The sequence below is a fragment of the Myodes glareolus genome, chromosome 1 (genome assembly GCF_982192425.1).
Source record: "Myodes glareolus chromosome 1, mMyoGla1.1, whole genome shotgun sequence".
In the NCBI taxonomy this organism is placed as follows: domain Eukaryota; kingdom Metazoa; phylum Chordata; class Mammalia; order Rodentia; family Cricetidae; genus Myodes; species Myodes glareolus.
The window spans coordinates 8,943,893-8,959,611 of record NC_142026.1 but is presented as its reverse complement, the minus strand read 5'-3'; the positions used below and the strand labels follow the sequence as shown (position 1 = coordinate 8,959,611).

At 38.7% G+C, this 15,719-nt stretch overlaps 1 protein-coding gene and 1 long non-coding RNA gene across 3 annotated transcripts in view; both read right to left on the bottom strand.

Annotated features, from left to right (window-relative positions):
* The window catches only part of Map2 (microtubule associated protein 2), a 269,527-nt gene that overhangs the window by 213,066 nt on the left and 40,742 nt on the right, over positions 1 to 15,719 (bottom strand). The window lies entirely within an intron of this gene.
* LOC146896189 (uncharacterized) lies at positions 5,639 to 7,814 on the bottom strand. Its single transcript, XR_015004958.2, has 2 exons — positions 7,631 to 7,814; positions 5,639 to 5,872 (listed from the first exon to the last, which is right to left on the bottom strand). It is a non-coding gene; the product is annotated as an uncharacterized LOC146896189 (long non-coding RNA).

Below are 15,719 nucleotides of genomic sequence, written 5' to 3'. Positions count from 1 at the left end.
TCACTCGTCACAGCTCACTAAAATAGTTCGGTTATTTTACAATGTCCACTTTAGAACATAAGGGATGGGAAGAAAATTGTGGAATAATGTCAAATGCATGTAAACATTTATGCCTTAATTAAACAAATGGACCTGACATATTCAGGAGAAACACGGGAAACAGAAGTAGCAACAAGTAAATTTATAGGTTCAGTGATACGGAAGCCATTTATCTTCTGGGACTTCTACCTTTTATTTTGATGCCTAACTTGAAAAAGAGTTGGGACATTCAATGACGACACCTATTAAGGCTGAAGGATGTCAAGCTATAATAAGTCTTTCAAAATTCCCATTAGTAACCTACATTTTTATGGCTTTAATTTTTTAACATTTGTTTCAAGTGTGTGTGTGTGTGTGTGTGTGTGTGTGGAATAGTAAAAACATTGTTTTCTTCAATTGTTTAAAGTTGCACAATTTTCTGTTTCAAACTAGAAGTGAGTGATACCGTATCTGTAGATACTTAATATCTGAAAGTTTCTACAATTTGCTGGCTTCACTCATTACTTCTTCATGGATCCTTCCCTTGATTCCTAAGACTATGAAAGCATCAGCCCTCCATTAGGAGGTATGAAGTATAAAAGCAAATCAATGGTACCATTTTGAACTTCAAATATTAAGCTTTTATGTATTGGGTGTCTGGCTTTACGCAATTGACTTCAAAATGGCCATTATCAACATAGTTCTCCCTTAAGCAAGTAGCTACATGACTGAAAATATTATTACTCTCCTGCATACCATAAATAGCAAGGAATTTCTTCAACAAAGTTCATATAAATTATTTGCAATATTTTAAGTAGCTTTCTCTGCCAATTTAATCAACCTCCAGAATTTCTTTCATTAATTTAAATTAAATATGGAGGTTTATACATATGGGAAATATGTCTTTGAACAAATATTTCAAAGAAAAATACCATAAGTTGGAACCCAGTGAATTTTCTCATATTAAAAATATTTCATGCTTATAAGAAATCTATAGAAAACAAGTCTCCTGCATTCACCACTTAAAACTGAATAAGCATATGCTAGGATGGTTTGAAATGTATACTCATAAAAATGAGTGCCCCAAAATTTATTAATTGCTTCTCAACAAATGAAAGTGAAGTGAAGTGAAGCTTGTCTTCAATGAAGCTGGGTAACTGGGTAAATTAGATACTTATGCAAAAGTCATCTCCTTTACAACAACCGACAAAGCCAACTGAATTTCATTCTACTTACAGTTAAAATGTCCAGTCCAAAACACGGGCAAGTCCTTCATGCTAAAGATAAATCTCCCATGATATCAACTAATCCATTTGCATAACCAAGTTTGGTGAGGAAGTGGAACATAAACCAACAAAGCAAAAATGGTAGAACTGTGTATCAAGTGGGCGATCACAGCCACTGCCAGCAGGTTTATTAATGATGTAAAGAGCAGTGGTATCAAGTCAATTATTTACAGCTACCTGCCCTACTTAAGCTGAGAAAGTGGACACCACAATGAATGCTCAGCGGCTGAAACCTGATGGGTATAGATGACTCAACCGTTCTGTCTCTTCATTTGGGTGTTCCTTGGTCTTACAAGGCATTATGATTCTTAGCTGGGGTCATCCTTGTGGATTCCTGGGAATTTCCCCAGTGCCAAATTTCTCACTAAGCCCATAATGGCCCCCAAGACTTCTTTGAGGGGACTGAGAGGAGGGGAAGGAGAGGGAACTGGTATTGGCAGGAAATATAAGATTGTTTAAAATTTTTTATAACAGTATTATGAATTGTATACCAACACCCAGGTAAATTTTGAGATGTTAACAGTCCCACACACTTGGCTTTAGGATTAATAAGCTAATCTTTATTGGTTGCTCTCAGTTAAGGACTTTCTAGATGTATTAACCCATAAAGCTTTTAAATGTATGTGAGATCAACAAGCTTGTGTGCACTCCATATGAAGGCACAGAGGGCAACTTCTTTGAGACAACACACAAGGGTCACGATCAGGATTTCAGTCTGAACTGTTTCATTTCTCTTAAAATTGCTGCCCTTTAGAACTACGTAGTTAGATCAGTCCTGACATGACTCCCCTGATGTGGATTGATTTCTTCTTCTTCTCCTTTTCCATATTTAACTGATCTGACACAGGCCCTAGGAAACTTCAGCCTCATCAGCACTTTCATATGGAGTAGAGTAGGTAATTTATAAAAATAGCTTTTTGTTGGTGTCAGTGTAGTCTGGCAAAAAGAATATGGTAAAGAAAGAGAAGACAGACAGACAGGGAAGGAGAGCAAAGAAAAGAAAATTTGGAGAAATCCCTTAATATCCAACATAATTTGTCTTTATGTTGGGTAAATAATAACTCAAGGTCGTTCTGTCCACAAATGCCTACATTAAAGACAGCTGTGAATGCTTGTGTTTAAAGAAATGGAAAGAAGACCAAGCACAAACAACAACAACATGTCACATATGTGTTTCTTTGATAGAGCTGTCCATCTGTGATGCCTTGGTTTATTTTATGTACTTGTCATCATTGACTTTAAGGAAAACAAATTCTGATTTTTTGTTTCAGGATATCTGGACTCACGGCCACACAGCACTACTCAGGGCACACTTGTCACCCAGGTCCCAGTTGCACCGTTAAATATGAAGAAGGGAATGGATCACTTTCATGGACCCATGCTCATCTGAAACATCCCAGAGTAACACTTGTACAGCAGCAGCCTGGCCTGCAAGCTCTCTTCCCAGCAGACTCCAGGGAAGGCACTGGGAAGCCATCATCAGACGCTGGACTTGCAGCGGAGACCTGCTGGCAAACGGCCCTCTGACTGTATGGCCTTCTTCATGGGTGCCAGCAAGACTTGGCCTCATTTACAAAGAAAAATAGCTCAGGCAGTTTTGTGGTGAGGTTTTTAAAGCTTAGCTGAATTCAATTAAGACGACAAAGTGTGCGTGTGGCGGGGGGGGGGGGGGGATGGAGGCTACCTTCACATAGTGCAGAAAAAAAAATTTATTTTTTCCCCTCTGAAGAGCTAGCTCACTTTTCTCAAATGAAGAAAAGACGTTTAGTTTAGAATAAAAAAGATGAATTGTCATAGAGAGAACTTAAAAGGTGCTATGTCAAGCCAGCTGACACGAGAGAGCAGTATTTAGGTGACGGGTTAAGAGAACAGCTGGCATCATTAAGGCCCGAAGGTGCACTCTGTGCTCTAGGAAAAAAAACGGAGAACATTTAATCATGTGGACATTGTATATTTTTCAAGAAATGAAACCTCCGATGTTGCTTTTCCCAGACTGAAGTTGGTGACAGGGCTCTGAGACTGTTTTTATTACAGTGGGCTCTCTGCCCAGTTTTAATCACCATTAGGGAAGTGGGTCTCTGACCAGCATGATGTATTTTACCTCCAGGATAAGCAAGTGGTGTGCAGCCATGTATTTCTTAGGTGACAGCCTGAATTATGAGTATGGTTGAGTGAAAAACGAAATGAAAACTGGCAGACGGTGGTAGGACTGACGACCTTTCTGTAAATGGATCTCTTCCCACTGCCTTTATTCAATGAGATATTTACTTCCAAAAAGAGAGAATTCAACATCTTTTTTATTGTTTGCGTGTTTCCTTATTTATTGTTCTACTTGGTTTGATTTACAGCTGAGATGGAACCCAGGGCACTGTTGGTTAGACAAGGACTCTACCACTGTGCTACAGTTCTAGGAAGAGGAAATAATCTAAGTGGGGCATCAGTGACCCTTATTCTGACCATCTACAGCTCCATTATGAAATTGGGACCCATAATCACATTCTACATTTTCCTATTTTTCTTTTATTGAAAATGGTCTTTTTTTCACAAAATATGTTCTGATTATGATTTCCCCTCCCTCAGCTCCTCTGAGATCATAATCACATTCTTGCGAGAGAGTCTCAGTTGAAACTTTCTGACAATTTCAAAGCATTTTCTAACGGTTTGCTTTTTCTCAGGGTGTTTTTCTCTGCCGTGGGTGAAGAGGATCTTGCTTTCTGTTTTTGTCCTATTTTTTAGCAAATGAAACAATGGATTTCACTGCGCGGTTTCTCCCGTGCTCTTCACTCGTGTTTGCCAGCATTATCATGCCCTCCCACCACTCCTACTGCCCTCTGCATACGTGTGTGTGTGTGATTTCACATGTATGTTGAAGTATGAAACATGTGTCTAGGAAACTTAATCCCATTTTTTTTTATTCAAGTCAAAATCTTACTCTCTAACCCTGACTAGCATTGAACTTGGCATCACTTGTCTTAGTTTCCTGAGTGCTGGGATCATGATTTTGTGCCCCAATGCCAGGCCAAACCTGTTTTGACATAGGAAGGTTGTTATTACAATAAAAGCTATTTAGTCCAAAGGACAAAAGCATTGAGCCCTGTAGAAATACCTCCGACAAAGGGGAGGGAAAGCTTCCCCAACAAAATCACAGCATATGCTCACTTCTCATTCAATAATTTTTTGAAGGGAAAAAATAATTAGAGTTTCCCTAGGGATTGTCTGAAGATGCTTCTGTGCCTGCTGATGTTTCTCGATTTATACTTTATGAGGTATATGACACAAGTTGAGATAATGCCTTAATGCTAAAGCAAAACATAAACTAAAACAAGTGACCATATAGATAAGAAATTGGCAGTTTGTTTGGGTATAGACAAAACAGCAGTATTGTTGGGTCTTGAGTTAGATTGTTACCTAATTTTTAGAGAAATTGCTATACTAATTTCCAAAGCAGCTGTACAAGTTTGCAATCCCACCAGCAATGGAGGAGCACTCCCTTTACCCCACATCTTCTCCAGCATAAGGTATCATCAGATCCTGACATTTAGATCCTGGCTATTTCTGACAGGTGTAAGATGGAATCTCATAATTGTTTTGATTTGCATTTCCCTAATGGATAAAAGTGTATGTGCTCAACTATGTTCATAGTAGCATTATTTGTCACAGCCAAAACCTAGAAACAACCTAGATGCCCTCAATCAAAGAATGGATAAAGAAAATGTGGTGCATTTACACAATGGAGTACTACACAGTGGTAAAAAATAATGACATCTTGAAATTTGCAGGAAAATGGATAGATTTAGAAAAAAAACATATTGAGTGAGGTAACCCAGACCAGAAATACAAATATAACATATACTTACTTAAACGTGGCTACTAGACATAAAGCAAAAAACAAAAACAAAAAAAAAACAAACAAAAAAACAAAAAAACCCACCAACAGTCTACAACCCCTGACAACTTAGAAAACAAAGACCCTAATAGAGACATTCATGGATCTACATAGGAAGGAGAAAAAGACAAGATCTCCTGAGAAAACTGAGTGTGTGGGGCACATGGGAGAGTGTAGAAGGGGAAAGGAAAGAAGGGAGGGGAATAGAAAAAAATTATAGTTCGATAAAAAAAGGAAATTGATGGTTCTTCAGAACAGATAGATTAATGAAAGCTAAACCTGCACATTAAGTTACTTTTATTAGATTCTCATATGGAGGCCCATTTTTCTTTGAGCAGTACAGGAAACAAACTCTGGGCATCGTTCATGCTAAGCAGGTTCCCTACCACTGGAATTCCCTGTTGGAAACTTATCAAACATATAAGCAAGGAAATAAGCAAACAGAAAATGCTGTTTAAACTTTAATAGAGGTTTTAATATTAATTTGACCTTTATGTTGTTCTCTGCTTACACATTCTACATAGCTTCCCCATGTACCATGTATGCTACAATGTTACATGTATTTGTCCACCAGACACGGTTAAGTAGATAGGATATTTTTCCTAGTGTTATGAAAAATTGTGGCCTCCTTGGTTATTCTCAAGCATTTGACCTTTCAATTCAGAATTCTCTTCCATGGTTTCTATAAAAAGAGATAACAAAGTTTAAATTATAATTTATAGATTTATCAAAAATTTTCAAATATGTTTTTTTAAAGAACTGTTTAGAAGGCAGTTTTCTACTTGTGGCTTATGGTTCACCTGTGTGTATAAACACACAGTAGGATGTTACTGCCTTTATGTAAACCTTCCAACAGTATAACAGACTGTGCTCAATTGTATATAAATATAAATCAATTTTCCAGTCTGTGGGACGAAGATAAATAGAGCTAAATGCAGTCTTCTTCACACACTTAGAAGACTGAGGAAGGAAAAGAATGCTTTCAATGTAATCAACGGTCATGTGATAGCAAGTGAGGCGCTGTCACTTGGGATAGTTTACAGAAATGAGGGGGTGAGGTCATATAGGAATACACATGTGTATACATATACACACATTCAAGCAGAGACAACAAGTGGGAAAAAAAGCCTATGAGTCTGAAGGAATGGGTGTGTGGGGGGATGTATGGGAAGGTCTGGAGGAAAGAGAAGAGAGAAATGTTGCAATTTAATCTCAAAATAATTAAAAAGTAAAAAAAAAAATCTCAAACGGTATTCAAAAGTGTTCTTGTTTGAAAACTGAGAAAATTACCTATGTTTCTTATTTCTGTTTATAGATTTAAGCTCCATATATACATGTATATACACACACATAATAAACACACACATATGTATAAACACATGTACAATATGCCTAAAATAACTTTTTCATGTATTTCTTTACGGTATAGCACAATATTATTTTGTTTGTAAATTATTTATCTCAGATTTCAACAGCATGCCCTTCTCCTAAAAGGTCATATATTAGAAGACTTGCTGTATTTATCTAACTACACATTTAATTGTTATACTAATGTAACCCTCCTTCTTTCCCACAGAAATCTTTACTTCCAAACTGAAAGAATATTGAACATATTGAATATACTAAGAAGACACTTATCAGACCTACCATATAAACTCCTCACTATGTCTAGGTTGATGCAATAATCAATAAGTAATTGCTAGAAAAGCTACATCTTTACCTTCCTACGTAGCATGAAAAATTATTCAAAAAACACTTGCCATTTTCACTTTCTGGCTCAGAAAACATTAACTGATGGCTGGGTGCAGCACTTCCTCTATTCAGTCCCTTAACTCAACCGGCTCCAGTTGAACCAAAGCTCCCATCAAAGCAAAGAACATGTACAAGACAAACCATAGCCAACTGTTACCCAGCATTGCTTTGTGCACCCATGGCAGCTCTCCTGTGCCTCAGCCTCCCCTGGGTTAGCCCCAGGCTGCTACAGAGAGTATCTGAGGTAACTGTCTCTAAAGCTTCCTCCTCCGATGGATTCAGTGTCAGGAAGCACCCTGAGTCAGGACTGTGGGATGAGAGCAAAGCTGTGAGCAGAGACTCACCTGCTCAAGGCAAACAAAAGTGGATCTCAGTGGCAAATGAAAGGCAGCTTGATGGAAATGTTTTTTTTATGATGAAATCATAGGAGAAAATGTGATTCTGTTGTTGTTGAAATGCATGCTATACAATGTATTATAAATGTGCATCCACTCACCACTTAATAAGGGGGTTTTTAAGAGACAGATTTGTAATTTTAGCTTTATTCCCTCACAGCCTCCAATTGATAATTACATTCTTAATATCTAAAATTTTGATTAAAGACTTCAGGAAGTAGTCTCAAGACTACTTTAGATCACTCAGTTAGAATTCTTATACTTTTTAATGTTATAGACCAAAAGTAGCTTACAAGGCTATAAAAGTAGACAGGCTGGAGAGATGACTCAGTGGGTAAGAGCACTGGCTACTCCTCCAGAGGGCCCAGGTTCAGTTATCAGCATCGTCTTGGCAGCTCACATCTGTCTGTTATTCCAATACTAAGGACTATGATACCCTCTGGTGGTCTTCCGTGAGATTATGTATTCATGAAGTGCAGACATACATGCAGGAAAAAAACACGCACAAGCATAAAATAAATAATGATTTTTTTTCAAAAGAATAGACAACAATACATCTATAATTTATCTTTGCCTTTTCTCATTTTCCCCAAGTATCAAATTTAGAATTAAAATCTAGGCATCTCAGGGTCATTCGTCACAATGAAACTATACAACTCTCTTGAAAAATTTGGTGGGGGATGGAGGGTGGATGTAGGGGAAAATGGGTAGAGAGAGGGGAGAAGGGGAGGATTGTGGAAAGCTTGGGGGAATGGCATGGGTGGAGGAAGGAGGAAAGTGGATGGAGGAAGGGTGGATATGGGAGCAGGGAAGTAAATATCTTAATTAAGGGAGCCATTTTAGGGTTTGCTAGGGACTTGTCTCTAGAGGGGTTCCCAGGTCCAAGGAGAGGTCCCCAGATTGTTCCTTGGGCAGCAGAGGAGAGGGTGCCTGAACTGGCTTTGTCCCATAACCACACTGATGAATATCTTGCATATCACCATAGAACTTTCATCTGGCGATGGATGGAGATAGAGACAGAGACCCACATTGGAGCACTGGACTTAGCTCCCAAAGTCCAAATGAGGAGCAGAAGGAGGGAAAACATGAAGGAAGTCAGGATCACGAGGGGTGTGTCCATCCACTGAGATGGTGGGACTGATCTAATGGGAGCTCACCAAGGCCAGCTGGACTGGGAGTGATGGAGCATGTGATCAAAATGGACACTCTGAACGTGGCTGGCAATGAAGGCTGACTGAGAAGCCAAGGACAATGGCACTGGATTTTTATTCTACTGCATGGACTGACTTTGTGGGAGCCTGGTTTGTTTGGATGCTCACCTTTATAGACCTGGATGGAGCGGGGAGGACCTTGGACTTCCCACGGGGCAGGAAACCCTGACAGCTCTTAAGGTTAGAGAGGGAGGGGGAGGTGGGGAAGGGAGGGAAAAGGGAGGCGGAAAGGAGGTAGACATTTTAATAAATAAAAAATAAATAATAATAATAATAAAAAATTGGTAAAAACAGACTGTCACAGAATCACACTTCAGCCCTAACATCTCTACTTATATCTTCCAAACTTATAAATCAGTAGGCCAGGTTATGATCATGTTCTGGGCAAGAAGTCAGGCGCTAGCCTGATTATCTCTGTGAAACACAAGGGCTTAGAGATGATCAACACATGCTCTAACAACGCCATGTGGCAGTGCAGAAAGACAACCGGAACATCATAGGGGTGGATGGGCAATAAGATCTGTAAAAGTAGGAATAGTGCTCTATGGTAACTTCAGAAGGTTCTGCTGGGAAGCACACCAGACGGCAGTGCTCTGTGCCTAGAACTCAAGAGAGCAAGCAAGATATCAAAGATCAACATAAAGTAACTGAAAATACCTGTCATAGTTCAGAAAAATCTCTAAACAACTTCACAAATCAGTGCTAGGATTCTATAAAATTGTACAACTTTAAAAATATAAAAATTGACATTTTCTATTCTTGACTATAAAACAAAGAGCAATTCAGAGAGAGGATTATTTTTAAAGTGATTAAACTATTCATGTCTGCATTACACAAGCCTCTGCATTTCCCACACCACTTCACAGTTTAAAGGGATAAACAACTTTTTGTCCCTGGTGTTTGATTTCTCCTTCCCTTATCAGAAAATGGCATTCCAGTGTGGACGTGCTTGCCAGTACAGTGTTTGGCTGTTACAGACAGGCTTTTGAAAAGAAGACACCTGGGTAAGTTTTCAGTTTTTCCTTGGATTTATGTACCTGGGCATCTGGACAGCTATTTTATCTAACTCTGTTGTCACACAGGCACAACGGAAATGGAGATGGCAGGCAATATAGGCCTCAAGAGCTTCCAGATCTTCTTATCATTTTAATATGTCATACCTGTAGCCATCCTAAAAGACGAATCTAATCCTCAAAATGCCTAATTGCCTAAGTTCATGGCTATCAACATATACACATACTTGCCCTCATATATATGTGCGTGTGTGTGTGCATGCGTGCATGTGCGCATGCACACACACATGCATGCACATGCAGAAGGAAATGCGGTGAAGCAGAAAATCACTGGCATAAAGGAAGCATAGAGCAGAACAGCCGACTTTGAAACCCTGTTGCATCATTAAGTTGTTGTATTTCTTTCCTTTTTTTCAACCTTGGTAGAAAAAAAAAATGAAGTATCTCATTTACATGAACTTCTGTTAGGATGTTTTAAAGTAAGAAAATGCTAGATTTATTTTATCATTAAAATATCTCCTTACATCAACATTTTAAAAGTAAATTAAACCTTCATTCACAAAAGATGAACAACATTTTTGATGTTAACATACATCAAATAAAGGTGAATGGTTGCTTTGTTGAATAACACCCCCCTTGTTTATTTATTAAATATGGATGCAAGAACATTGTCTTTAAAAGTATCTAGTACAAATTCATGAGCTAATAACCTTTCCAAGGCAAATTCATCACGAATTTATAACAAGTAGCAGTAAAAATATTCGTATCTATTATCTGATCCAACAACATACATAGGCTCACCTTCTGTCCAGGTATTTCTTGGTAATTTAATTCTTTTAAAGAACTGCATTAGTGGACCAAGAAGAAAAGCCAAGTGGCTCAAACAGTATTCACCTTAGGACTCAATTGTCTTAGTTTGGGAAAAGACTGAGATTTCTATCATCTCATTCTGAGCCCTGGTAAAGGGCAGGGTCAGGCATAGCACACAGAGTTGGAGAGATGAACCATCCTAGAACAGCGAGTGCACTGTGTAGGTGAAGTGCAGAAACAAGTCCTGAGAGCAACAGGTTTCTCCCTGCCTAGGTTTATGGTTCAGAGTTTTATCTCTTTTATAGAGAAATTTCTTTCAGGGGAAAGAAAGGGGTGGATTGTCTTTTCTGTACGTCTTAGGAGGAGGGAAGTCTGCAAGGAAAAAAATGTATGTGTAATTACAGGATAGCACGAGGAAACTGTTAAAAAAGACACATTAATAACACGCCTGACTGCATAAGCACACACAAGAACTTGCCATATGTGAGGCTGCTCATTCCTTATTTTCAAAGCAGTGCCAAGGGGCATTGCTCATCTCCGTGACAGCTGTTTCGAGGGATTGTCTCCTGCATAGAGTTTGCTTTGCCCAGGGCATTGTTTAGGTACTCACGTGTCTCAATTACAAGTGTTTAAATTCCAGCATGACACACTAAATCTGAACATTGAAGATTTGCTATATTAAAAAAATATATTGGTGACTAAAGTCTGTGTTTGGTACAGCATTACGTTAGCAGGTGGCCAACGAGAATGGCGACCCACAATAGAACAGAAAACTAAGACTTCCTTCTTTTATCACAGCCTGGCCCAACCATGTTTGTGATTTCACTTACTAGTCACTATTTTCAAGTAGAAAAAATAACAGTCATTTTAATTTTTTCAGGCAAAGCATTAGAGGTGCAATGACTTAGAGTGACTTGGCCAAGGGTAACATAGCTTTTAAGTGTTACCGCTGAAATTCAAATTTCGGTGGGTGATAGAAATGCTCATGAATTTTACAATACTAGTTTGCAAGCAAGAGTGATGTTTTGCTTAAGGAAACATTAGCCCAATGGGTTGGAACTAAGGCACTAAAAATCAGTGTGTGCGTGTGTGTGTGTGTGTGTGTGTGTGTGTGTGCGCATGCACATTGTTTGACTTGTGAATGTGTTGTGTATATATGTGTGTTGTGTGACTGTGTGTTGAGTGTGTGTGTGTGTGTGTGTGTGTGTGTGTGTGTATGTAAGAGAGAGAGACAGAGGGAGCCAGAAGCACAGATACAAAGACACAGAACAAAGATGTTGATTGGCTGCAAAGAGAGCTTGCAGCAGCTGCAGTGGAAAACTAAGAAAGGAAAGAGTATATTGAGAATATCACTGTTTCTTCTCTTCCTGAGAGGGTAGAGAGGAAAGAGAGGTAGAGCTAGTTAGTTAATCAGCAGCTAGAAAAAGAAGGAAAAGAAAGAGGAGTAGGAGGAAAAGCAAGAGAGGAGAAAGAAAATGTATATATTTCCCTCAGAGTGGTGATAAAAAAAAATCTAAAGCTTGAATATTTGGGAGAATTAAAGACATTGAGGTCAACAGAATACAACGAAAGGATTGGTATCTGCTGTCTTTCCTCAGAATCATTATCTGACAGGAAAGAATAAATTATAATGCAGCTTAAGTTAAGAACTTATGCAAATGAGTGAAAACTTCAGAACGACAAAAGTCTGATGCTAAGCAGGTCTGTCCGCTGATGAGGCAAACGTGGAGATCTCAATCAAACTATGATAAGTATCCTAAAGCAAGTATCAAAACACAGACCAAAGGAGCTCAGGTCATAAATTTACTTAAAGTAATTACATGTAAGGAATTGAATGAGATGATTTCCAAGCTCTCTTTTAACTCTGAGTCTTTTTGTGAAGATTCCGTGACCCAGTTCATCCCAGAACTCTTGGTGTGGTCCTGATAGTATCATTTTGGATGGTATCCTTAAACCTGGCAAGACAGAGCGATAGGGAACCACTCCCACATGCTGGCTGCTTCAGGCACTGGACTAGGACTTGGCTGCCCCATGTCTCTGTCTCCAGTTTCCTCACCTACTAAGTGAGGGTAAGATGATCAAAGACATCCACACATTTTAATTAAAAGCAATCTGTAAAACTCTTTGCCAAAGGTAACATATTATTATCTGTTGGAACAGTTGTCAAAACACAAGAACCATAAGACCTATGAGATGAAAGAGCAGAAGGGGCAAACTCTAGAGCAACTGAATATAAGCAGAGATTTCAAGCACTTGAAAAACTACATTGAAAAAGAAAAAATGCTCCAAGGGACTTTTCAGTTTTATTAAAATCATAACATTGAATAGCCTAATAAGGCTGACCTCAATCTTTAAAAAAATAGTCTTCAAGAATGGAGTATCCAACCACGAAAATAAAAGTTCACTCTTCACGAGGCAAGCACAAAACCCTGTAATGTGCAAAGAAAATAAACACACACACACACACACACACACACACACACATCCCATTCTTTAATACAATTAACACTGATTAGACATACATGTAAATATCATGGCAGGAATTTGACCACTTTCATGAAGGAAAGAAAAATCACCCAGGAGACTTCCAGTAGCATATGAAGGGCTAGTGGGAGAAAGGGCATGTGCTTACAATAGTAGGTTAGTGTACGCTGACCAGCTATTAGGGGGGTATGAAAGAGAGCAAAGTGGGTGATAAAAACATATCTTTAAGTGGTCCTAACTAAGACTGGAAACTGGACTTTATGTTTTAAAAAGGCAGATGAGAGTTGATGATTTATCAGGAGAGTAACAGAATTAATGATGGAATTTAAAGTTTCTTATAGGAACAGTATATAAACCCATTTGCCAGGAGTAGAAACTGATATCCCAGTAAAGAAGTTGTCTTAGTTAGGGCTACTATTGCTGTGATGAAACACCATAACCACGAGAAACTTGAGGGGAAATGGTTTATTTCACTCACAGCTTCATATAATGGTTCATCACGAAAAGCAGTGAGGGCAGAAACCTCAAAGCAGGAGCAGATGCAGAGGCCATGGAGGGTTGCTGCTTCCTGGCTGGCTTCTCCTGGTTTGCTTGGCTGCTTTCTTATAGAACCCAGGACCACCATCCCAGTGAGGGCCCTGCCCACAACAGGATGGGCCCTCCCCAATGAATCACTATTTTAAAAAATGCCCTACAGGCTTTCCTACAGCCTAATCGTAGGGAGACAATTTATCAATCAAGGCTCCCTCCTCTCTGATGACTCTAGTTTTTGTCAAGTTGATATAAAGCTAGTTGGTATACAAATTATTATTACAATTGCTTTAATATGGAGATCAGAAAATCTAACATTGAGGGAGTGGAAATAAAGAGGAGAGAGGACAGTGAGGGCAGAGATAACTCCAAGGATGCATTGTGGGAGTGAGGGGCTCTTTCTAGGTGGAGCAGAATTAGGTTGGCTAATTGATAGATAATAGGTGTACTCATTGAGAAGAAAGGAAACCACAGTTTACATAAGAACCATAGATCTAGTGTTTAAACCAGAATCCTATAGAAAAGGCCCATTTCACAGAAGGCAACTGAGTCATAGTACCATAAAGTAACTTGTCTGGGATCTACTTCTTAGTATGCTAGGAGAGATGGCCAATGTAGAAAACCTGTTCTGTGTGGGTTAGCACAGGAATGCATAGGGTGTAGCTAGTTATTGATGAAGGATCCTTACTCTCCAAGAAGCCAGTACCAGAGATTCCATTTCCTCGGGTGGTAAAATAGACAATTAACGCAATAGAAACCAATGTTATTTAAGAGATGGAGGCAAAACCTATAATTTTCTATTTTTTAAAATATAGAATTTTTTTTCAGATTCATTATAGGGTCTTTTGCTGGTTAAAGCACATTCAATTTGATGATATTTGGAGTCATACACACAATGTTATCTTTGGGGAGTTTGGCAAGGCTAAGTGCCAGCATTTGTTTCTTTGGAAACAGTCTCCACTGACTCAAGCTATCACAATCTCGTAAGAAGCTTGGCTTGGCTATCACCCATCACCAAGCATCATCCTGTTCTTGGAAATCAAAAGTAGACCACCAAGATACCCACATTCTATAAATCTCACCTCTGGGTATCTCACCACACGCCACTCTGAAGAACTGACATGTGCCTTGGACCCCGAGGCATTTGCCAGGTAAACTATCATTTATACTGATGTGGACAGCATAAATTATGGTACTGGGAACAAACATGGGGAAACAGAAAAACAAATGCCAAGTGCTTGCATCCTGGAGTGGAAAAAGCATGACAGCTCCTTGTAGTAAATGAGATAATTGTACACGGAAAGGATTTCAAATCCCAGATTTACTTTTCAATGTATGTTCATTCCCTGAAGTCAGGCAATGGACTCTCTCTGAAGAGAAAGCTTGCTTACATTCAATGCCATACTTAGTGAGTTTTTTCTTATTGAGGTGGGGATTACAGGAGCTGAAATCATTTTCACTTTTAATATGAAAACGATGGATTATTCATCCCAATGACAAGTAGTTCATTTGAATTTTTAATTCTCTTTTAAATGTACTTTGACTGGTTTGTTTTTTTCTTCCAATTTCTGGTTCTGACAGAAATAATTCTAGAATTGTATAATTTTTCTCAAAATAAACAAAATAAACTTGAGCTATCAGCATAATTCTGTGGTAGAACCTTTGCCTAGAATACTGGGGACCCTGGAGGTAATTTCCAGTGTCACATGACCACACATACATAAAAGATAATTGGGGAAAAGTCAGTTCAAGAAAGTAGAATCATTACTAAGTCATTGCCCCTCTCCAAACTTGAATTCTAACTACACTTTAAAAAAGGAAAAAAAAAAACAAAGTTACAAGATAATTTCAGATTTTAAAATATAAGCAATTTTCATTTAATTTCAGATGTCAGAAGAATATAAGCAATTTTCATTCATACCATCACTATTTTAAAATGCCCTAAGTAGTCCATAATTGTAAACCCATGCTTTGTAACCTTTATACAAACCAATATTTAATAATATTGCTAATACTGTGGCATTTTTGTTATTATTTTTTTAAATTTATTTTATATACCAATTACAGTTTCCCCTCCCTCCTCTCCTCCCATTCCATCCTCCTGCTTTCCCTACCTACTAAGAAAGGGTAAAGCCTTCCATGGGAGTCGCCAAAGGATGGCATATCGAGTTAAGGCAGGACCAAGTTTGTGGGGCCCCCAGCAGTGAGACCAGGACCTGGCGCATGAGCTGGCTTTTGGGAACACATTCCCTATGGTGGGGTGTCTCACTTAGCCTTGGCGTTTACTGTTTAAAGATTCATCGTTTAAATTTTTACTCGTGTAAATGCCGGTG